General features: G+C 43.8%; 1 non-coding gene across 1 annotated transcript; it reads right to left on the reverse strand.

Moving 5' to 3' along the window:
* Positions 1-625: 625 nt before the first annotated feature.
* On the reverse strand, positions 626-699 carry Trnat-ugu (transfer RNA threonine (anticodon UGU)). The gene has a single exon. It is a non-coding gene; the product is annotated as a tRNA-Thr (tRNA).
* Between the last annotated feature and the right edge of the window lie 24,937 nt (positions 700-25,636).

Here is a 25,636-nt window from a genome sequence, read left to right on the forward strand (position 1 = left end):
ATCGTGCAGCCCGCCTCCAGTGGTGTCGCGACAGGCGTGAATGGAGGGACGAATGGAGACGTGTCGTCTTCAGCGATGAGAGTCGCTTCTGCCTTGGGGCCAATGATGGTCGTATGCGTGTTTGGCGCCGTGCAGGTGAGCGCCACAATCAGGACTGCATACGACCGAGGCACACAGGGCCAACACCCGGCATCATGGGAGAATAGCAGCCTGCATTGCTGCAAAAGGTGGATATACACTGTACTAGTGCCGACATTGTGCATGCTCTGTTGCCTGTGTCTATGTGCCTGTGGTTCTGTCAGTGTGATCATGTGATGTATCTGACCCCAGGAATGTGTCAATAAAGTTTCCCCTTCCTCGGACAATGAATTAACGGTGTTCTCATTTCAATTTCCAGGAGTGTAGCATCAGATAGTGTTTTCTTGCGAAACCAGGTTCTGTTTGTTTGAAAACGATGGCCACATTTTGGTTCACCGCAAACAGGGGGACCGGCATCACAGTGACTGCATTCGCGCAAGACATACACCGCCAACTCAAGGCTTTGTGGTATGAAATGATAATTAAATGGACACCCTAGCTGCAAACAGGCGTTGATGTACTTCATTGGGGACATGTTGAAAATGTGTGCCCCGAACGGGACTCGAACCCGGGATCTTCTGCTTACATGGCAGACGCTCTATCCATCTGAGCCACCGCGGCCACAGAGGGTAGTGCGTCTGCAGCGACTTATCCCTTGCACTCTCCCCGTGAGATCCACATTCCCAAAATGTCCACACCACTACATTCGTAGTGCGCCTAATAGATGTTTGCCCATCATACTCATTACTCGTGGCAGATTACTCTACCAAGTCCCGTACGAGTTCGGGCATAGCGTGTGCGTTCGCACAAAGAGGTCAATGCCGGGAAGCCATATTTTAACTATATATGACGGTAGTATCTGTTCCCGAAAGAACAGTTTCCGTGGATGACTGTGCAGCTTTGCTAGAAATGAAATGATAATTAAATGGACACCCTAGCTGCAAACAGCTCTCTGGTATGGGTTGCTATTGGGTACAAACAGAAGTCACAGTTGGTGCGTGTCCAGGGCACTGTGACCAGTGCGACCTACGTGAATGACGTGCTGTTACCCGTAGCAATACCCTTTCTGCACAACACCCGTGACTCCATTTTTCAGCAAGACAAAGCACGACCACATGTTGCTGCACGAAGTCGTACCTTCTCGGTGTCACAGGATGCCAGCCTTCTGCCCTGGCCCGCCAGCTCACCAGACTTATCATCAGTCGACTGTGTTTGGTATATGGTGAAACGACAGATCCAAGCGCTGTCACCCCATGCCAACCACCAGAGATGAACTTTGGAAACAGATGAATGCCGCATGGATGGCTATACCACAGCACGCCATTCGCGTGTTATGCGCGTCGTTGTCATGACGCATGTAGCAAGTTATCAGGGTCCATGGTGGACCCTGTGTCTACTAGGCAACGGGACACATGTGAACCGAGATGACTGAGATAATCATCATTCCTGCGGGACATATTAATGTACATGTCCTGTGAATATGAACGTCTTAGCTCTAGTCGTTCAAGGTGTTCTGCTTTTTCTGAAGATGAGTGTAATTACGGAAATGGGCTTGTAATTTCCACCAACATAACCTCTTTTAAGAATATTTGATACTTTATTACATAGCTCGTACATAATCATATTTCGGCAATTTTAGGAAATTTTCACATAGTACGATCTTCAGTTTGTGAATTGACGAGCCACTCTGCTATACAGAAGTGGACTGCCGAATCGGCTGTTTCGCAGCGGGGCACGGTGTTCTCAAAACGACAATACAGAGGCTCGTACACGTGCAACGTGCTATGGAAACCCAGGCAGCACAGGTAAATTCTAATGAAGAAGTCGAACTACAACAGCTTCTTAAAGCTGAGTTTCAGGGTGTTGCACAATATCTGGACGAGCGACCCACTCACCACCTTCTTCAGATGCTGCGAACTGTGCAGTTGTGTGTACTCTCTGCCTCGATTCCATCTGAGCTCGCAGAACATGAAAAAGAGGACTGTGCTATCGTGAAATACATCAGAGAAAGAACAGCTCGGTTGAGAACACGGAAGCACAGCAATAAGCGATAACGCCGATTAACGCCGATAAAAACTAAGAGATTGTAACTGAGTTTCAATGGCTGTCGACCTGACAAGCCGAAGACGGGATGAAATACGAAGTTATAATGTACACTGACAAATTCGTATATGCGACCGGGAACGATCAAAACCAAATAATACCATATTCGTCTTCATTTCTCTGTCACACGTTTTGGAAACGTGCATCGCTTGACGCTGAAATAAACAAAAACAGACGGGTTTTTATCTATCGTATGAGCACGAGGCATCATGCGTGTCAACAGCCAACAACCAGCCCCTCCCCTCTCCCATCCATCCCTGACACTGACATCTGCCAATCACAAAGTTATTTTATACCCGCTATAGTCCCACTCATATTGCAGCCACGATATTGGAAAGCTTTTCTCGCGGTGTCTGGTCGCGGAACGCGCTGTCAGAATGTGTTGTGTTTTGTCGCTCAGTTGTGGATTTTGAGAGCAGCCTTCAGTCGAATAATTTGCAGGGCTGTCACAGTAGTACCCAAATTTTATATGTGAAAAAGTCTGTACCACATAACGCTTCGTCGACCGTTCTGTACTTGTAATTAGGGTTTGCTTCGCAACTCTGCTCAGTTTGGAAACACAGAATTTACCGCTTGAAGTTAAAGCTTTAGAACGTTACAATATTAGAACACTAAACTCAGAAGGCTAAATTTTATAGAACTTCTGTGTCTCATTCGGTCAGGTTACGTTTTTATGTGGATTCATAGAACTTCAATGCACATTGAAAGAGAAGAGTACTTTGATTTTCCGCATTTATTAGCATTCCTTACTTGGTCATATATGGAGTGTCAGTTTGAACTAATTCAAATAATTGTACACTGAAAAGCCAAAGAAACTGGTTTACCTCCCTAATATCGTGTAGAGCCACCGCGAGCAAGTAGAAGTGCCCCAACACGACGTGGCATGGACTCGATTAATGTTTGAAATATGCTGAGAAGAACTGACACCTTTAATCCTGCAGGGCTGTCCGTAAACCCATAGGAGTACGAGGTAACCTCTTCTGAACAGCACTTGCAAGGCATCGCAGATATGTCCAATAATGTTCATTTATAGGGAGTTTGGTGGCCAGCGGGGGACTTTAGTGGCCAACGCAAGTGTTTAAACGCAGAACAGTGTCCCTGGAGCCACTTTGTAGCAATTCCTGAACGTATGGGGTGTCGCATTGTCCTGCTGGAACTCCGCAAGTCCGTCGGAATGCGCAATAGAAATGAATGGATGCAGGTGATCAGACAGGATGCTCATGCACGGGTCACCTGTCAGAGCCGTATCTACGAGGTGCATTCAAGTTCTAAGGCCTCCGATTTTATTTCTAATTAACTACTCACCCGAAATCGATGAAACTGGCGTTACTTCTCGACGTATTCGCCCTGCAGACGTACACATTTTTCACAACGCTGACGCCATGATTCCATGGCAGCAACGAAGGCTTCTTTAGGAGTCTGTTTTGACCACTGGTAAATCGCTGAGGCAATAGCAGCACGGCTGGTGAATGTGCGGCCACAGAGAGTGTCTTTCATTGTTGGAAAAAAGCCAAAAGTCACTAGGAGCCAGGTCAGGGAGCATGAGGAATCACTTCAAAATTGTTATCACGAAGAAACTGTTACGTAACGTTAGCTCGATGTGCGGGTGCGTTGTCTCGGTGAAACAGCACACGCGCAGCCCTTTCCGGACGTTTTTGTTGCAGTGCAGGAAGGAATTTGTTCTTCAAAACATTTTCATAGGATGCACCTGTTACCGTAGTGGCCGTTGGAACGCAATGGGTAAGGATTACGCCCTCGCTGTCCCAGAACATGGACACCATCATTTTTTCAGCACTGGCGGTTACCCGAAATTTTTTTGGTGGCGGTGAATCTGTGTGCTTCCATTGAGCTGACTGGCGCTTTGTTTCTGGATTGAAAAATGGCATCCACGTCTCATCCATTGTCACAACCGACGAAAAGAAAGTCCCATTCATGCTGTCGTTGCACGACAACATTGCTTGGCAACGTGCCACGTGGGCAGCCATGTTGTCGTCCGTCAGCATGCGTGGCACTCACCTGGATGACACTTTTCACATTTTCAGGTCGTCATGCAGGATTGTGCACAGAACCCACAGAAATGCCAACTCTGGAGGCGATCTGTTCAACAGTCATTCGGCGATCCCCCAAAACAATTCTCTCCACTTTCTCGATCATGTCGTCAGACCGGCTTGTGCGAGCCCGAGGTTGTTTCGGTTTGTTGTCACACGATGTTCTGCCTTCATTAAACTGTCTCCCCCACGAACGCACTTTCGACACATCCATAACTCCATCAACACATGTCTCCTTCAACTGTCGATGAATTTCAATTGGTTTTACACCGCCCAAATTCAGAAAACGAATGATTGCACTCTGTTCAAGTAAGGAAAACGTCGCCATTTTAAGTATTTAAAACAGTTCTCATTCTCGCCGCTGGCGGTAAAATTCCATCTGCCGTATGGTGCTGCCATCTCTGGGACATATTGACAATGAACGCGGCCTCATTTTAAAACAATGCGCATGTTTCTATCCCTTTCCAGACCAGAGAAAAAAAATCGGAGGCTTTAGAACTTGAATGCACCTCGTAGAAGTATCAGGGGTCCCATACCGCTTCAAATACACACGCCCCAAACCATTATAGAGCTTCCTCCAACTTGAAAATTCCCTTGGCGACATGCAGCGTCCATAGATTCAAGAGGTTATCTCTATAGCCGTACACGTCCATCTGCTCGATGCAATTTGAAACGAGACTCATCCGACAACGCAACATGTTTCCAGTCATCAACAGTTCAATGTCAGTGTTGAAGGGCCCAGGAGAGGCGAAAAGGTTTGTGTTGTGCAGTTATCAAGGGTACATGAGTGGGCATTCTGTTCCGAAAGCCCATATCGATGTTTCGTTGAAGGGTTCGCATTCGTTGTAGGGTTTGCATAAAAACACTTGTTGATGGCCCATCATTTAAATCTCCAGCAATCTGCGGAAGAGTTGCACTTCTGTCAAGTTGAACGATTCTGTTCAGTCATCGTTGGTCCGATTCTTGGAGAATCTTTTTCCGGCTGCAGCAATGTCGGAGGTTTGACGTTTTCCCGGATTCCGGATATTTACGGTATACTCGTGAAATGTTCGTACTGGAAATTCCCCACTCTATCGCTACCACGGAGACGCTGCCTCCCATCGCTCGTGCGTTCAAACTCACTTAAGTCTTGATAAGCGGTATTTGTAGATGCAGTAACCGATCTGACAACTGCGCCAGACACTTGTTATCTTGTGAAGGCGTTGCTGACCGCAGCGCCCTATTCTGCCTGTTTACATATCTCTTTATTTGAATACTCCTGCCTATTCCAGCTTCTTTGGCGCTTCAGTATATAAACAAAAACTGAATGCTGCCTAAATTAACGTCAGGGAGTGTCATCGTGAGGTGTTCAGCAGATTTGAAAGTAAAATTCTGTCTAAATAAAATGGAAGCAGTCTTGATCGCTTATCTTTGGACCATGAATGTCTGCCGGAGTCGCTGACGCATGGCAATCCTCTTGTATGTGAGTGGCGTTGTGGGCTGTACACCACCAGCCTGACCTGATATAAAGATCGAAATTGGTCACCATTAAAAAAGTAAAGCGATCAAGACTGCTTCTAGTTTATTTATAATAATAACAGATATCTGTTTTTCCTATATAAATATTCTTTAAAATGTTAAAATTCTGTCTACCGTTGTGACAGAAGATACTAGAAAATTTCTTTGGTGCGTCAATGTAGATTATACACTACTGGCCATTAAAATTTCTACACCAAGAAGACATGCGGATGATAAACGGGTATTCATTGGACAAATATTTTATACTAGAACTGACATGTGATTACATTTTCACGCAATTTGGCTGCATAGATCCTGAGAAATCAGTACCCAGAGCAGCCACATCTGGCCGTAATAACGGCCTGGATACGCCTGGGCATTGAATCAAACAGAGCTTAAATGGTGTGTACAGGTACAGCTGCCCATGCAGCTTCAACACGATAACACACTTCATCAAGAACAGTGACTGGCGTATTGTGACCAGCCTGTTGCTCGGCCACCATTGACCAGACGTTTTCAATTGGTGGGAGATCTGGAGAATGTGCTGGCCAGGGCAGCAGTCGAACATTTTCTGTATCCAGGAAGGCCCGTACAGGACCTGCAACATGCGGTCGTGCATTATCCTGCTGAAATGTAGGGTTTCGCAGGGATCGAGTGAAGGGTAGAGCCACGAGTCGTAACACATCTGAAATGTAACGTCCACTGTTTAAACTGCCGTCAATACGAGCAAGAGGCGACCGAGACGTGTAAGCAATGGCACTCCGTAACATCACGCCGGGTGATACGACAGTATGGCGATGACGAATACACGCTTCCAATGTGCGTTCACCGCGATGTCGCCAAACACGGATGCTGTAAACAGAACCTTGATTCATCCGAGAAAATGACGTTTTGCCTTTCGTGGACCCAGGTTTATCCTTAAGTACACCATCGCAGACGCTCCTGTCTGTGATGCAGCGTCAAGGGTAACCGTAGCCATGGTCTCCGAGATGGTAGTCCATGCAGATGCAAACGTCGTCGAACTGTTCGTGCAGATGGTTATTGTCTTGCAAACGTTCCCATCTGTTGACTCAGGGATCGAGACGTGGCTGAACGATCCGTTACAGCCTTGCGGATAAGATGTCCTTACACGAGGTATCACAACGACGTTTCACCAAGCAACGCCGGTCATCTGCTGTTTATGTATGAGAAATCGGTTGGAAACTTTCCTCATGCCAACACGTTGTAGGCGTCGCCACCGGCGCCAACCTTGTGTGAATGCTCTGAAAAGCTAATCTTTTGCACATCACAGCAACTTCTCCCTGTCGGTTAAATTTCGCGTCTGCAGCACGTCATCGTTGTGGCGTAGCAATTTTAATGGCCAGTAGTGTATATTCAATTATTTAATTAGAATCGCACATTCCTATGCGAACCTTCCTTTGAACAAATCACTCTATTTACTACTTCATAACGTTTTTGTTGGTATTGCTAATTCATTATTTCACTCTCGGCTGTGAGTGGTCCTCATTAGAAGATAATTAATTTGTTAGGTCACGTACTGTCTATCTTTCAGCAGAGAAACCTCAGATTTACAACCGTTAAGAGAGTTTTGCTCATTCAGTATATTATGAGCTTTAGGTGACTTGTCATCACGAGAAATCCAGTAAAGGTCCCCATTCGCGCGTATCGTACACGTATGTCATCTAGTCACTCGCAACACCAAAAGCTTTTTCCTGATAACCAAATACCACGCATTATCCTTTGCCATCTTGACGTTCTCAGTAGCATGTAACATTATGTTGTCTGTTTTCATGCTAGACCCTCTGTATACACCTGAACAAAACGATTTTTTTCATGTCACGCGTTTTGCTTTCATTTCCTGAAAGGCGTCATCAATGGCTTGAAATATACATATTTATTTGTAGATTATTTTATTTGTCATACCTGACATAGTACATTCGGTTTGAAAACAGATCTTGCTCTTACCGATTTTCTGTAACGTAAATATAGTTCAAACAACTACTTATAACATTTCTAGACGCAAGTCTACGTGCCTTCTTGTGTTCTTCTAATTTCAGTCATTCTAAGCATACAAAACGTCGCACTTGCCAATACGATTAAGTAGTTGACACCACTTTTTTCCCAAATATGAGGTAAAGGAGTGCGCATAACCTTAAGACTATTCCAATCAAAATTGGAATGATAGAATACAGGACAAGAACACATGTGGGGCCGCATCTCCACACATGATATGTAGAGGTGAAGTGGGTGAAATAGCCACTCGTTTGATTATTTCGATAAAATTTACGCCGGTTATCATGAAATATTATAACGAAATATACTGAAGGGGCGTCCGATAAGTAATGCTATTGTATTTATTATCGACTGATTTCGCTTGAAAAAACGCGGAATTTTTTAAGGGGCTCCGGAAAGGCTCAAAATCATGAAAACTTCAATTTTTACTTTTTTGCGTTTTCTGAATCTGCAGACTATTACCTTTTAATAGATATTTAATTTATTCAATTCCGAAGACTACAACTATTTTTAAATTTTTTTTGAAATGTGTTCTACATGGGCGTGACCCACTGTGGCGCTGTTAAACTGCTGTCAAATGGTGTTATTATTGACGTCCGTGTTTATCAGGTACATTTTAGTGATGTGAGATAAAGTATGTGTTGTGGCTTACCATGATGGTTCAATATATATCGCTGGTGTGATTGTCGATTGTTTCATGTTTATTTACTCTGTCGTTATCTCGAAAATATTCGTCATTAATTCTGTTTCTTGAGTCTCTGTTTTGTTGAAGTGTAATAATGAGTAAAAGTAAAGTTGCTGTTGCGACTTTCAATGATGGCAACATTGTAAGGTGCAAGGTATTTAGAAATATGGGAATGAAGATAGGTTCTAACATGGTACGAGCGATGCTTGCTTTAGACAAGGAACGCCTTCGGGCTGCAGACAGGGCTGTAAAGAGTCTAGAAATACAAGCAAGAGTAAACAGGAGGAGGAACAAGAGGAAGCTGGAGGAGGAGTTTGCAGAGGATGAAGATAATCCATCCTGGAACACTAAAAAGTTAATCCAATCTTTGTCGCTCGATTCCCAAAACTTTTATTTTCTCATACTAATAACATGTTTTCTAGGGATCTTCCAAACATATTTGTTTCAAACTTTCAGTAAATGTTACACAGTACCTTCTGCATAATTTAACACAGCCTTTTTCCAAAAAAACTGTATATTTTTGAATATATAAATAAGAAAATTGCAAAAAAATGTTGTGAATTTTCATTACAATCGAAAAAAAAATCATCTTTAATTACTGAACTAAAATTTTGTAAAATCCTTGTGTTAAGTTGTAGCCCATATTCCAATAAATAATCTGTAAAAAGTTCAACTTCCTACCTCAAATACTTTGTGAGGAAAGATGTAATTTATAAGCGTTATTTTAACATTGCAAGTATAGGGCGTTCCGGAGCCCCTTAAGGACATCGTCGATTATTTCCCGCTTCAGTCCCTACGGTTTCATGAAGTTCCCACAGGTAGCGGCACCATACATAACTTTCAGAATAGCTCGGTTAACGACCTGGTAGTGAACAAAGCACGGCAAGTAGTTGGGCGAGACGTCTGTCATCATCGCAACAAAGTCGCGCAGACCTGCCCCGTCTTCCACGTACCGGCCGGCCGCACACAGCAGTGACTGCTGCTATGTTGGGACGTGCGGAGACATTCATTTGAGATGATCAACGGATCACAATCAAACACCTCGCTGCTCATCTGGAGTCTCTGTTGGTGGTGCTGACACACTTGCCAACCAGTTGGGGTGCTGAAAGGGTTCCCCACTGCCTAACAGAAGATCAAATAGTTCAAATGGCTCTGAGCACTACGGAACTTAACATCTGAGGTCATCAGTCCCCTAGAACTTAGAAGTACTTAAACCTAACTAACCTAAGGACATGACATACGTCCATGTCCGAGGCAGGATTCGAACCTGTGACCGTAGGGGTCGCGCGGTTCCAGAGCCTAACAGAAGAATACGGGGGTTGCAACTTAAATAGACACAAAAGAGTTACATGTTTGCACCTGTTACTGTCCTTCAAAGTAGTCGCCAGCGTTGTGTGGAACCCGGTGCCAGCGACGTGGAAGGCTTAGTATCCCGTTAGCAGAGCCTGTTCTGTTGATGGTGCGAATGGAGCGGTCTAAAATTATGGTGATTCTCGTGTACGACTGTGACTGTGTTATCCTAAAGCATTTCGTTCCTCCACGGCAGACCCTCAGTGCAAAGCACTACTGTTCGTTTTTTGAGCGTCAATTGTGACCAGCTTTGCGAAAGAAGTGGCGACACTTTCTGCGCAGCCCACACATCATTTTGCACAACAATGCGCACGCGCATATAGTGCAAGCTGTGGCTGATCTTTTCGGTCGGCGAGACTGTGGAATATTCACAAACGCTTGTTCAAAGTCTGTGGAGCATCTGCACAGTCAGTCGCTGGGCACGGAGGGTGAAGTCATCAGCGCAACTCCATGATTTGCAGCGGTCGGGGAGAACATCAACGGCTGTGACACCTGACACACCAGACGTAGCCCCCTCCGACTTCCACTTGTTTGAGCCATAAAAGTATGTCATTCGTGTAAGACATTTTGAGGACAATATGGTGGTCGATGTAACAGGGATAAATTAATCTAAACGTAAAAAAGACTGGAAACCTTCGAAAAATTTTTTATTTCCCACCAGCAGCTGATCGTTCAGAAGGTTTTCTTTGTCGGGCTGCAAGTGCTTAAAAATTTGCATCTCCTCTGGAGTATCTAGCATTGTTCCTTTCACCTCACAGTGCATCAGCTCAGTATTAGTTGGAGGATAAGGTGCATGGGCCATTTGGACCAGGCGCGCCGCGGAAGTCGAACCCCGTGTGCCGTCACCACTTCTAGTTGGGATATGCTCTTTATATCTTGCTGATAACGCTCTCCCTGTTTGGCCGATGTGAAAGGTAGGGCACACACCGCCTGTGATTTTATATAACCCGGAGAGAGACAGTTTGTCCTTAGCTATTTTTAAAGAGTGGATCAAAGTTTTTTTTAAGGCCTTTATTGGTAGAATATGTTGCCTTATAACTGTGGTGTCACCGCCAGACACCACACTTGCTAGGTGGTAGCTTTTAAATCGGCCGCGGTCCGCTAGTATACGTCGGACCCGCGTGTCGCCACTGTCAGTAATTGCAGACCTAGCGCCACCACACGGCCGGTCTAGAGAGACGTACTAGCACTCGTCCTAGTTGTACAGCCGACGTTGCTAGCCATGGTTCACTGAGAATTACGCTCTCATTTGCCGAGACGATAGTTAGCATAGCCTTCAGTTACATTTGCTACGACCTAGAAAGGCGCCGTATTCAATTGATATTGAGATTCTATTAATGTATCATCAAGAGCGATGTTCTACAAATGTGGATTAAAGTTAAGTATTCCAGAAGCTACGTTCTTTTCTTTATAGCATTCGTTACGTATCCTGTTTCAGACCTCACGCCAGCCTGCGTGAGTTTAAGCGCGTGCCTTTCGGCTTCCTCTCATTGTGTCTAGGCCGTCTTGTCTAGACACAACAATAACTATGGTTCTTTAGAATTCACCCTACACTGAATGAAGCTTTACCTATAAAAAGAATGGAGATTACGTTCGTATGGTTATCATCTGACGTGGTACCTAATGTAGACGAAGTAGTGCTTCTCTTGTCATTTACTCTCTTGTTATAGAGTTGTCTTACAACTTCTGGTTCATACCCAATATTTTCGGCAATCACATCGAGTGTTAATAATTCGTTCTCCAATGATTTAGCAGAAAGAGGAATGGCGAGCTGTCTATGTGAACTGGAATGAAAGAAGGCCATTTTGTGAGATTGCGGTTGTACAGAGTCAGCTGCTATGATATTTTCAGAGAAGGTACATTTTCTAAGGGTCTTAAATTCTTAATGATTATCCACTATAGTGGCATTGAGGTCTAGATAATTCTGTTTTCTATTGGGAGATTCTATTTCTAGAGTGATATTTATCTTATCGTGGAGTTCATTGAATGTTGAAAACGCGTTCAAACGCGGATGGCGTATGAGTCGTGTAAAGTCTTAGAAAATGAGATGGCCTATGCACAAGCAGATGCTAGTACTTACAAAACCTTAAAGAATGTCAATCGGAAATAGAAAATTAACGATGCCATAATCACTAAAGCCGACAAAGGTAACTCTGTGATCAATGCATCTAAAGCAGAGTACATAGTAAAGACAGAAACGTTCTTTGCAGAAAATGGTATTATACTATTTGAAAAAGTTCCCTCCCTAGCGTTACAAAAAGAATTACGAGCAGGTCTAAAAAAACGAAAAAATTGGTAGCAGAATTCCGAGATAAACGGCTCATATATATGAACCAGAAGCCACCAACTCTGAAGAGCCAATTTAAAGTCCACAAGAACAATCACCCGATTCGACAGATCGTGGACAGCACTGATAGTGCATACGACAAGCTAGCACTATACCTGCACTATAAGTTAAAAGATAATTTTGTTTTCGCAGAAAACTACTCAGTCAAAAATTCAGTAGAATTAGCAAATAAATTGAAAACATTAACCTGCTCCGAAACGTCAAAGCTTGCGTCATTTGATATTACAAATGCCTGTAGACCAAACATTGAGCATTTTAGAACGTAACCAGCGCCTCCACAAGAAATTGTCATATATTGAGATTGATGAACTAATGATCCTTTTGAACATAATCTTGAAACACAATTAGTTCTCCTTTAATGAAAAAAATATATTCGCAACAATTTGGGTTAGCATTGGGAAGCCCTGGCCGGTATTCTTTTTGAAATATTCGTGAATGCTATGGAATCACTATTTTTTTGTAAATAATACAGAGATAGCGAGTAAAGTAACATTTTACGCAAGACACGTTGAAGATATACTTCTCATAGTTGATGGTTCCCAGGAAGATATACAACAGATTTTTTCAACATTCCATGAACTCCAAGATCAGATAAATTTCAGTCTCGAGATGGAATCTTCTAATAGAGCGCTGAACTATCTAGACCTCAATCTCACTATAGTGGATAATCATTTAGAATTCAAATCTTTAGAAAATGTAACTTCTCTGACAATATCATACCAGCTGACTCAGTCCGCCCGCAATCTCATGAAATGGTCTTCTTTCATTCCAGTTTACATAGAGCGTTCGAGATTCCCCTTCCTGCTAAGCCATTGGAGAACGAATTATTAACACTGGAAGTGATTGCCGAAAATGATGGGAGTAAACCAGAAATTGTAAGACAACTCTATAACAAGAGAGTAAATAACAAGAGAAGCACGACTTCATCTACATTAGGTACCACGTCAGTTGACAACAATGCGAAATTAATCTCCATTCCTTTTACAGGTAAAGCTTCATACAGAATAGAGCGAATTATAAAGAACCATGGTTATAAGGCAACATATTCTACCAATAACGACCTTAAGAAAAATATAATCCACTCTTCAAGAATAGCTTAGAACACACTGTCTCTCTCCGCGGCGTATAAAATCACATGCGGCGAGTGCCTTAGCTTCTACATCGGCCAAACAGGGAGAGCTTTGTCAGCAAGATATAAAGAACACAACTGTACGGCACACGGGGCCCTACTTTCACCGAGCACCTCGTCCAAATGGCCCATGCAACCAGTCCTACAACTAACAGTCAGCTGCTGCACTGTTATGTTAAAGGAACAAGGCTAGATATTCCAGAAGTGATGCAAATATTTGAACACTTGCTATTAGGTAAAGAAAACATTCTGAAGGATCGGCTGCTGCTGAGAAATAAAAACTTTATCGAAGGTTTAAGGCCTTTGTTAGGTTTGGTTTAATTTATCCCTGTTACATCGACCATTCAATGTTACCTGTGGAAGATTATTCCCGTCAAAGATACATTGTAGATCATATGTTAGTACACTTGAGCTATGTCGGTCAGAAGCACATAAGCGCGATGACGGAGATGTTGTACCCTCCGCCACACTTTAATTAATATGCGTGACCTATGTCGGTCAATAGCATAGATGAATTTAGCAGTTATTCAGCAAAGTAAATTTAGCTGCTCTAAATATTTCCCCTTTTAATGATAACGATAACGTTACACGCGTATCGCATCACTTACAATGTTACCTATAAAAAAACTATTTCTTGTCTAACGAACATCGAAGACTGTATTTTAGCATACTTGTTCTACACTCCTGGAAATTGAAATAAGAACACCGTGAATTCATTGTCCCAGGAAGGGGAAACTTTATTGACACATTCCTGGGGTCAGATACATCACATGATCACACTGACAGAACCACAGGCACATAGACACAGGCAACAGAGCATGCACAATGTCGGCACTAGTACAGTGTATATCCACCTTTCGCAGCAATGCAGGCTGCTATTCTCCCATGGAGACGATCTTAGAGATGCTGGATGTAGTCCTGTGGAACGGCTTGCCATGCCATTTCCACCTGGCGCCTCAGTTGGACCAGCGTTCGTGCTGGACGTGCAGACCGCGTGAGACGACGCTTCATCCAGTCCCAAACATGCTCAATGGGGGACAGATCCGGAGATCTTGCTGGCCAGGGTAGTTGACTTACACGATCTAGAGCACGTTGGGTAGCACGGGATACATGCGGAAGTGCATTGTCCTGTTGGAACAGCAAGTTCCCTTGCCGGTCTAGGAATGGTAGAACGATGGGTTCGATGACGGTTTGGATGTACCGTGCACTATTCAGTGTCCCCTCGACGATCACCAGTGGTGTACGGCCAGTGTAGGAGATCGCTCCCCACACCATGATGCCGGGTGTTGGCCCTGTGTGCCTCGGTCGTATGCAGTCCTGATTGTGGCGCTCACCTGCACGGCGCCAAACACGCATACGACCATCATTGGCACCAAGGCAGAAGCGACTCTCATCGCTGAAGACGACACGTCTCCATTCGTCCCTCCATTCACGCCTGTCGCGACACCACTGGAGGGGGGCTGCACGATGTTGGGGCGTGAGCGGAAGACGGCCTAACGGTGTGCGGGACCGTAGCCCAGCTTCATGGAGACGGTTGCGAATGGTCCTCGCCGATACCCCAGGAGCAACAGTGTCCCTAATTTGCTGGGAAGTGGCGGTGCGGTCCCCTACGGCACTGCGTAGGATCCTACGGTCTTGGCGTGCATCCGTGCGTCGCTGCGGTCCGGTCCCAGGTCGACGGGCACGTGCACCTTCCGCTGACCACTGGCGACAACATCGATGTACTGTGGAGACCTCACGCCCCACGTGTTGAGCAATTCGGCGGTACGTCCACCCGGCCTCCCGCATGCCCACTATATGCCCTCGCTCAAAGTCCGTCAACTGCACATACGGTTCACGTCCACGCTGTCGCGGCATGCTACCAGTGTTAAAGACTGCGATGGAGCCCCGTATGCCACGGCAAACTGGCTGACACTGACGGCGGCGGTGCACAAATGCTGCGCAGCTAGCGCCATTCGACGGCCAACACCGCGGTTCCTGGTGTGTCCGCTGTGCCGTGCGTGTGATCATTGCTTGTACAGCACTCTCGCAGTGTCCGGAGCAAGTATGGTGGGTCTGACACACCGGTGTCAATGTGTTATTTTTTCCATTTCCAGGAGTGTATGTCGGTCAATAGCACGCAAGGGTGATGACGGAGACATTGTACCCTCCGCCACACTTTAATTAATATGCTTGACCTATGTCGGTCAATAGTAGTTAAGTGTGATGACAGGGACGTTGTATGTCCAGTTACACCCTAATTAAATTATAGATAATGATTCAGGTTTTCAATAAGTGAGACAAGTAAGCTGTTCGCTTTAGTCATGTTCGGTGGGGATGCTTTACACGATTACCATATGTGCATAAAGTCGTAAAGGTAATCCTTAAACATGTATCCAACCAAGTAAATTTCCTACTATTTATTACAATTTGCTCATAGTTACCACACGTAGGGACTTCATCGACATAATGCTTAGTTTGCTTACAGTTATGCCTATCAGCTCCCAACACGTGATATACAGACAGCAAATGATATACAGCTCTGACTCTCCGTGTGCGCACGCGCAATAGATGCTATGTGCTCAGTGCAATTCCTCGTGCGAAGGTCAGTGCCAACGTAGTTGCCATTGCCAACCGACAGCGTGCTGAAGTGATGCCGGGGCTGGACTTCAGTTAATTAGTTTTAATTCGATATATCACCACGGTACAATAGCTTTCAATTTTTTATCTTCACTGTGCCTTACTCTGGCATGTTATAGTAACTTTATGCTTCTGAAGAGTGCTAGATTATTCTAGCTGAAACCAGGGTGAGGACTAGAAAATTTTCGCTACTGAGGCGGATATTCCATTGTATCACTGCCAGTTTACTGTGTCCCTCGCACCCTTTTATTTACGATTTAACACAGAAATAGCGTCGCTACTACATACTAAAGGATCCATGCCGTCTTCTCCTCAAACAAGTAACACGTCTATGGTCCACGTTTGGATCTACTCTTGACAGTCAAGTATCTTTTTTCCTTTACAAGACTGCCAGTTTACTATAACCCATGGCCCCTCAAGTTGATGTTTTAACACAGAAATAGCGTCACCATTAAATACTAAATGACGCATTCCGACTTCTCTCCAAGTAGGTAACACGGCTACTGTCAACGTATGGATCTTCTCCTGGGAGCCAAGTATTTTTTCCCGATGCAGCACTGCAAGTTTACTGTAACTCTCACACATTGACTTTGATGATTTAAGCCTTTAACTGCTCCGGATGTGTTAACCCGTGCACCATTGTACCTCACCCTGTGTGCCCTGAACGTGTTTAGGCGCGCCACCGATCCTTCTACGTGGTACTCTGAAAGAGTCTAGGGGTAGACACGTTCAGAATACCACGTAGAAGGATTGGTGGCACACATGGACAAGTACAAAGGTGCGCACATTAACACGTCCAAAGCAGTTACAGGGTTAACACAGAAATGCAGTCGCTATTAAATACTATAGGATCCATGTTGACTTCTCCCCACGCGAGTAACCCTCCTACTGTCAACATATGGATCTTGTCCTGGGAGTCAAATATTTTTTTCCGATGCACCACTGCTAAAGTACCGTATCCATAACACCATCACATTGACAATTAAACACAGAAATTCCATTGCTATTAAACTGTAAATGATTCATGCCGACGTCTGCCTAGGCGAGTAATGCTGTTGCAGATAACCTCAGGACCTTCTCCTGGGAGAACTGACACTTTACTGGACCCCTCGCATCCACACATTGACGAATTAACACAGATGTTTCGTCGCTATTAAATATTAAAATATCAATGCCGACTTCTCCCAAAGCGAGTAACGCGGCTACGATGAACGTATGGATCTTTCCCTGGGAGTCAAGTATTTTTTTTTTTTTTCGATGCACCACTGCCAGTTTACTGTAGCCTCAAAACCTCACATTGACGATTTAACACAGAAACTGCGTCGCTTTTAAATACTAAAGGATCCATGCAGACTTCTCCCCAAGCGAGTAACATGGCTACGGACAACGTATGGATCTTCTCTTGGGGGTCAAGTATGTATTTTCCGATGCACCACAATAAGTTGACTGAATCCCTTGCAGCCTCACATTGACGAGTTAACATAGAAATTGGGACACTATTAAATACTATACGATGTATGCCGACTTCTTCCCAAGTGAATAACGCTGCCACGGTCAATGCATGTATCTTCTCTTGGAATCTAGTTCTTATTTATCGATACAATCGATACACCTCTACCAGTTTAGTGTAACTTTTTTCCCTCACATTGATGATTCAACACAGAAATTGAATCGATATTACATGTTAAAGGATCCATGCCGACTTCTCCTCAAGAGAGTAACGTACTTATTGTCAATGTAAGGATCCTCTCCTAGGAGTCAAGTATTTTCCGAAGCACCACTGTCAGTTTACTGAATCCCTCGCACACTCAAATTGACTACTTAATACAGAGTTTGCCTCGCTGTTAAATACTAAAGAACCAATGCCAACATCCCAAATGCGAGTAACGCTCCTACGGTTAGTCTATGGAACTTCTACTGGGAGACAAGATTTTTCTTTTCTGATGCACCACTGCTAGATTACTGTATGTGTCGCACTCACAAATTGACCTGAACCATGGACCTTGCCGTTGGTGGGGCGCCTTGTGTGCCTCAGCGATACATATGGCCGTAGTGTAGGTGCAACCACAACGGAGGGATATCTGTTGAAATTCCAGACAAACGTGTGGTTCCTGAAGAGGGGCAGCAGTCTTATCAGTAGTTGCGGGGGCAACAGTCTGGATGGTTGGCTGATCTGGCCTTGTAACACAAACCAAAACAGCTTTGCTGTACTGGTACTGCGAACGGCTGAAAGCATGGGGAAACTACAGCCGTAATTTTTCCCGAGGGCATGCAGCTTTACTGTATGGATAAATAATTATGGCGTCCTCTTGGGTAAAATATTCAAGAAGTAAAATAGTCCTCCATTCGGATTTCTGGGCGGGGACTATTCAAGAGGACGTCGTTATCAGGAGAAAGAAAACTGGCGTTCTACGGATCGGAGCGTGGAATGTCAGATCCCTCAATCGGGCAGGTAGGTCAGAAAATTTAAAAGGGAAATGGATAGGTTAAAGTTAGATATAGTGGGAATTAGTGAAGTTCGGTGGCAGGAGGAACAAGAATTTTGGTCAGGTGGATACAAGGTTATAAATACAAAATCAAATAAGGGTAATGCAAGAGTACTTTTAATAATGAATAAAAAAATAGGAGTGCGGGTGAGTTACTACAAACAGCATAGTGAACGCATTATTGTGGCCAAGATAGACACGAAGCCAACGCCTACTACAGTAGTACAAGTTTATATGCCAACTAGCTCTGCAGATGATGAAGAAATTGATGAAATGTATGATGAGATAAAAGAAATTATTCAGGTTGATGGGAGACAAATTTTAATAGTCATGGCAGACTGGATTTCGAGAGTAGGAAAAGGGAGAGAAGGAAACATAGTAAGTAAATATGGATTGGGACTAAGAAATGAAAGAGGAAGCCGTCTGGTAGAATTTTGCACACGGCACAACTTACTCATAGCTAACACTTGGTTCAATAATCATAAAAGAAGGTTGCATACATAGAAGAATCCTGGAGATACTAGAAGGTATCTGATAGATTATATAATGCTAAGACTAAGATTTAGGAGCCAGGTTTTAAATAGTGAAACAATTCCAGGGGCAGATGTGGACTCTGACCACAATCTATTGGTTATGAACTGTAGATTAAAACTGAAGAAACTGCAAAAAGGTGGGAATTTAAGAAGATGGGACCTGGATAAACTGACTACACCAGAGGTTGTACAGACATCAGGGAGAGCATAAGGGAACAGTTGATAGGAATGGGGGAAAGAAGTGCAGTAGAAGAAGAATGGGTAGCTCTGAGGGATGAAGTAGTGAAGGCAGCAGAGGGTCAAGTAGGTAGAAAGACGAGGGCTAGTAGAAATCCTTGTGTAACAGAAGGAATATTGAATTTAATTGATGAAAGGAGAAAATATAAAAATGCAGTAAATGAAGCAGGCAAAAAGGAATATAAACGTCTCAAATATGGGATCGACAGGAAGTGCAAAATGGCTAAGCAGGGATGGCTAGAGGACAAATGTAAGGATGTAGAGGCTTATCTCACTAGGGGCAAGGTAGATACTGCCTACAGGAAAGTTAAAGAGACCATTGGAGAGAAGAGAACCACTTGTACGAATATCAAGAGCTCAGATGGAAACCCAGATCTAAGCAAAGAAGGGAAAGCAGAAAGGTGGAAGCAGTATATAGAGGGTCTTTACAAGGGCGATGCACTTGAGGGCAATTTTATGGAAATGGAAGAGGATGTAGATGAATGATATGGAACATACGATACTGCGTGAAGAGTTTGACAGAGCACGAAAGACCTGAGTCGAAACAAGGCCCTGGGAGTAGACAACATTCCATTAGAACTACTGACGGCCCTAGGAGAGCCAGTCCTGACAAAGCTCTACCAACTGGTGAGCGAGATGTATGAGACAAGCGAAATAACCTCGGACTTCAAGAAGAATATAATAATTCCAATGCCAAAGAAAGCAGGTGTTGACAGATGTGAAAATTACCGAACTATCAGTTTAATAGGTCACAGCTGCGAAATACTAACACGAATTCTTTACAGACAAATGGAAAACTGGTGGAAGCCGACCTCGGGGAAGATCAGTTTGGATTCGGTAGAAATATTGGGACACGTGAGGCAATACTGACCTTACGACTTATCTTAAAAGAAAGATTTAGGAAAGGCAAACCTACGTTTCTAGCATTTGTACTTAGAGAAAGCTTTTGAAAATGTTGACTGGAATACTCTCTTTCAAATTCTAAAGGTGGCAGGGATAAACTACAGGGAGCGAAAGGCTGTTTAAAATTTGTTCAGAAACCAGATGGCAGTAATAAGGGTCGAGGGGCATCAAAGGGAAATAGTAGTTGGGAAGGGAGTGGGACACGGTTATAGCCTCTCCCCGTTGTTATTCGATCTGTACACTGAGCAAGCAGTAAAGGAAACAAAAGAAAAACTCGAAGTAGGTATTGAAATCCATGGAGAAGAAATAAAAACTTTGAGGTTCACCGATGACAATGTAATACTGTCAGAGACAGCAAAGGACTTGGAAGAGCAGTTGAACGGAATGGACAGTGTCTTCAAAGGAGGATGTAAGATGAACATCAACAAAATCGAATCGAGAGTAATGGAATGTAGTCGAATTATGTCGGGTGATGCTGAGAGAATTAGATTAGGAAATGAGACACTTAAAGTAGTAAATGAGTTTTGCTATTTGGGGAGCGAAATAAATGATGATGGTCGAAGTAGGATGATATAAAATGTAAACTGGCAATGGCAAGGAAAGCGTTTCTGAAAAAGAGAAATTTGTTAACATCGAGTATAGATTTAAGTGTCAGGAAGTCGTTTCTGAAAGTATTTGTATGGAGTGTAGCCGTATGTGGAAGTGAAACATGGACGTTAAATAGTTGGGACAAGAAGAGAATAGAAGCTTTCGAAATGTGGTGCTACAGAAGAGTGCTGAAGATTAGATGGGTAGATCACAAAACTAATGAGGAGGTATTGAATAGAATTGGGGAGAAGAGGAGTTTGTGGCACAATTTGACAAGAAGAAGGCACCGGTTGGTAGGACATGTTCTGAGGCATCAAGGTATCACAAATTTAGCATTGGAGGGCAGCGTGGAGGGTAATAATCGTAGAGGGAGACCAAGAGATGAATACACAAGGCAGATTCAGAAGGATGTAGGATGCAGTAAGTACTGGGAGATGAAGAAGCTTGCACAGGATGGAGTAGCATGGAGAGCTGCATCAAACCAGTCTCAGGACTGAAGACCACAACAACAACAACAATACAGGAAATGTGCCACTATTAAATACTGATGGATTCATGCCGTCTTCTCCTCATGCGGGTAACACGGCTATGGACAGCGTATGAATCTTCTGCTTAAAGTCAAGTATCTTTTCCCGATGCATTACTGCCAGTTTACAATAACCCTTGACGAGTTCACACAGAAATTGCGTCCCTGTTAAATATTAAAGTATCCATGCTGACTTCTCCCCAAGCGAGTAAAGTGTGTACTGTCAATGTATGGATCTTCTCCTAGGAGTCATATTTGTATTTTCTGAGCGCCACTGCCAGTTTACTGAATCCCTCGCACACTAAAACTGACAACTTACTATAGAAATTGTCTTTCTATTAAATGATACAGGATCAATGTATGGAAGTTCGGCTGGGAGTCACGACTTTATTTCTGATGCACCACTTCTAGATTACTGTACCTCTCTCACCCACAAATTGACCGCTTAACACAGAAATTGCGCCGCTATTAAGTACTAATGGGTACATGCCGTCTTCTCCCCATAAGAATAACATGTCTACGGTAAATTTAGAGGTCTCCTGCTGGAAGTCTAGTATTTTTTTCCCCATGCACTACTGCCAGTTTACTGTAACCATCTCACACTTACATTCTCGATTTAATACAGAAATTGCGTCGCTATTAAATACTAAAGTATCTGTGCCGTCTTCTCCACATGCGGGAAACGAGCCTACAATCGACAAATGGATCTTCTCCTGTGAGTCAAGTTTTATTTTTCCGACTTACCGCTGCTAGATTATCTCTTGTACCCTCACATTGACGATAGAATTTTCGTCGCCATTATATACTAAGGGATCAATTGCCGACATCTCACCAAGCGAGTTATGCGGCAACGGTTACCGTATGGATCTTCTCTTGGGAGTCAAGCATCTTTTTTCTAATGCACCACTGCCAGTTTACAGTAACCCTTACACCTTCACTTTGACGATTAAACACAGAAATTTCGTCACTATTAAATACTAATCGATGTAAGCCGACTTCAACCAAGCGACTAACACGGCTACGGTCAATTTAGGGATCTAATCCTGAGAGTCAAGTACCTTTTTTCCCATGCACCACTGTAAGGTTACTGTAACCCTCGCACACTCACACTGACAATTTAACACATACGTTGCGTTGCTCTTAAATCCTAAAGGATCCATGTCAACTTCAACCCATTCGAGTAATGTTTAAATCTTCTCCTGGGAGTCAAGTATGTATTTTCCGATGCACCAATGCCAGTTGACTGAATCCCTCGCACCCTACATTGACGAGTTAACATATAAATTGCGTCGCTATTATATACTATTCGATAAATGCTGACTTCTCCCCAAGCGAGTAACATGGCTACGGTCAACATAAGTTACTTGCCATGGGAGTCAAGTATCCTTTTTGTGATGCATCACTGATAGTCTACTGTATCCCGGGCAACATCCAACTGACATTTCTACACAGAAAATTCGTGTTTTTTATATACTAAAGTATCCATGCCAAATTCTCCCCTAGCGAGTAACCTGTGTATGGACAATGTATGGATCTTCACCTGGGAGACAATTATGTATTTTCTGATGCACCATTGCCGGTTGACAGAATCCCTCTCTCCCTCACATTGACGAGTTAACACAGAAATTGCGTCGCTATTAATTACTAAATGATCGATGCGCGACCTCTCCATACGTGAGTAATGGGGCTGCTGTGAACGTTTGGACCTTCTCCTGGGAGTCAAGTATCTTTGTTCCAATGCACCACTACCAGTTACCAGGAACCCTTGCACCCTCACCTTGACGATTTAACCCAAAAATAGCGTCGCTATTAAATAGTAAGGGATCCATGCTGACTTCTCCCCAAGTGAGTTACACGGCTATGGTCAACGTATGTATCTTCTCCTGCTACTCAAGTATCTTTCTAACTATGCATCACTGCTAGTTTACTGTTTGTCTTGCAAACCCGAACTGACGAAATTGCGTCGCTATTAAATGCAAAATGATCCATGCCTACTTCTCCCCAAGCGAGTAAAGGGGCTACAGTAAAATTATGGTACTTCTCTTGGGAGTCATGTATATTTTTTCCAATGCCACACTGCTCGTTTACTGTACACACACACCCTCACATTGACGGTTTACCACAGAAACTGCATTGTTATTAAAAACTAAGCAATACATGACGACTTCTCCTCAAGTGAGAGTTGCAGCTACGGTCCAAGTATGGATCTTCACCTGGGAGTCAAATATCTTTTTCCGTGCACCACTGCCAGTTTACTGTGTCCTTCTCACTGTCACATTGCCGAATTGACACAGATATTATGTTGCTTTTAAACATTCAAGGATCCATGCTGACTCCTCCCCAAGCGAGTAACACAGCTACGGTCACCAGCTGGATCACCTCCTGGGAGTCAAATATCTTTTTCCGATGCTCCACTGCCAGTTTACTGTAGCACTCGCACCCTCATATTGAAGATTTAACGCTTTAACTGCTCTATACGTGTTAACGTGCGAGGATTTGTACGTGTCCCTGTGTGCTCTGAACGTGTTTACGTGCGCTACACATCCTTCTACCTGGTAATTTGAATGTGTCTACGGGAAGACACGTTCAGAGTACCATGTAGAAGGACTAGTGGCGTGCGTAAACACGTTCAGAACACACGTGTACAGGTACAAAGGCCTGTGAATTAAAACGTCCATACGACTTAAATGGTTATCACATAAATGGAGTCGCTGTTAAGTTCTAAACGATCCACGCAGTTTCTCCCCAAACGAGTAATGTGGCTACGATCAACGAATGGATCTTCTCCTGGCAGTCAAATACGTTTTTTCCTATGTACCACTGACCTTACACTCTATCAGTCGCACTTTCGCATTGACGAATTTACACAGAAATTGAGTCGCTGTTAAATGCTAAAGGTTCCATCCCGACTTCTCTCCAAGCAAGTAATGCAGCGACGGTCTACATATGGATCTTCTCCTGAGAGTCAAGTACCTTCTTTCCAATACACCACTTCCTATTTACTGTATCCCTTGCATCCTCACATTGACGAATTAATACAGGCATTGCGTCCCTATTAAATACTAAAGGGTCAATGACGAATTCTCCCAAAAACGAGTAAAGTGGCTAAAGTCAACGTATGGATCATCTATTGCTAGTCTAGTACCTCATCTCTGAAACATCGCTGACAGCTTACTGTGTCCCTCGCACCCTCAAATTAACGATTTAACATAGAAATTGCGTCGCTAATAAATACTGAAGAAGCCACGCCGACATCTCCCATGCGACTGGTGGGGCTACGGTATATGTATGTATCTCCTCCTGGGAGTTAAATTTGTACATTCAGATGCACCACAGCCTTTCGACTGAATCCTTTGCACACTAACATTGACGAGTTAACACATAAATTGCGTCGCTGTTGTATACTAAACGATGTATGATGGCCTCACCAGAAGCGAGTAACTCAGATACGGTCAATGTATATATCTTCTACTGGGAGTCGAAGAACTTTTTTCCGATGCACCACAGTTAGTTATCAGTAAGCCTCGCACCCGCACATATACGTTTTAACACAGAAGTAGCGTTGCTATTAAATACTATAGGATACAATCCGACTTCTCACTCAGCGAGTGACTAATGCGGCTACGGTGAACTTATGGATCTTCTCCTTCGAGTCAAGTATCTTTTTTTCCGATGCATCAATGCCAGTTTACTGTATCCATTGCTCCCCCACACTGACGGATTAACACAGAAATGGCGTCTCGATTAAAATGCTAAAGGATCCATGCCGGCTTCTCCACAAGCGAGTAAATCGGGTATAATCAAACTGTGGATCTTCTCCTGGGAGTCAATTATCTCTTCTATGATGCACCACTGATACTTGACTGATTCTCTCGCACCCTCATACTGACCAGTTAATACAGAAATTTCGTCGCCATGAATTACTAAACGACCCATGCCGACTTCTCCTCAAGCAAGTAACGCAGCTACAGTCAACGTTACGGTCTTCTCCTGGGAGTGAAGAGTCTTTTTTTCCGATGCTCCACAGCGAGTATACTGTAACGCTCCTGGCGTCACACTAGTGATATAACATAGAAATTGCGTCGCTAGTAAATAATATTGGATCCATGCCTACATCTTCCCATGAGAGTAACGCGGTGATGGTCAATTTATGGAACTTCTCTTGAGTGTCAAGTACGACTTGTCAGTTACACACCTGCCAGTTTACTGTATCTATTGCACGATCACATTGAAGAGTTAACACAGAAAATGCGTCGCTATTGAATTCTAACGGGGCGTTACGGACTTCTGCCCAAACGAGTAACGTGACTAACGTCAAAGAATGCATATTCCCCTGGGTGTAAAGTACAGGGCTATTACAAATGATTGAAGCGATTTCATAAATTCACTGTAGCTCCATTCATTGACAGATGGTAACGACACACAACAGATACGTAGAAAAACTCATAAAGTTTTGTTCGACTGAAGCCGCACTTCAGGTTTCTGCCGCCAGAG

The sequence above is a fragment of the Schistocerca cancellata genome, chromosome 2 (genome assembly GCF_023864275.1).
Source record: "Schistocerca cancellata isolate TAMUIC-IGC-003103 chromosome 2, iqSchCanc2.1, whole genome shotgun sequence".
Lineage (NCBI taxonomy): Eukaryota > Metazoa > Arthropoda > Insecta > Orthoptera > Acrididae > Schistocerca > Schistocerca cancellata.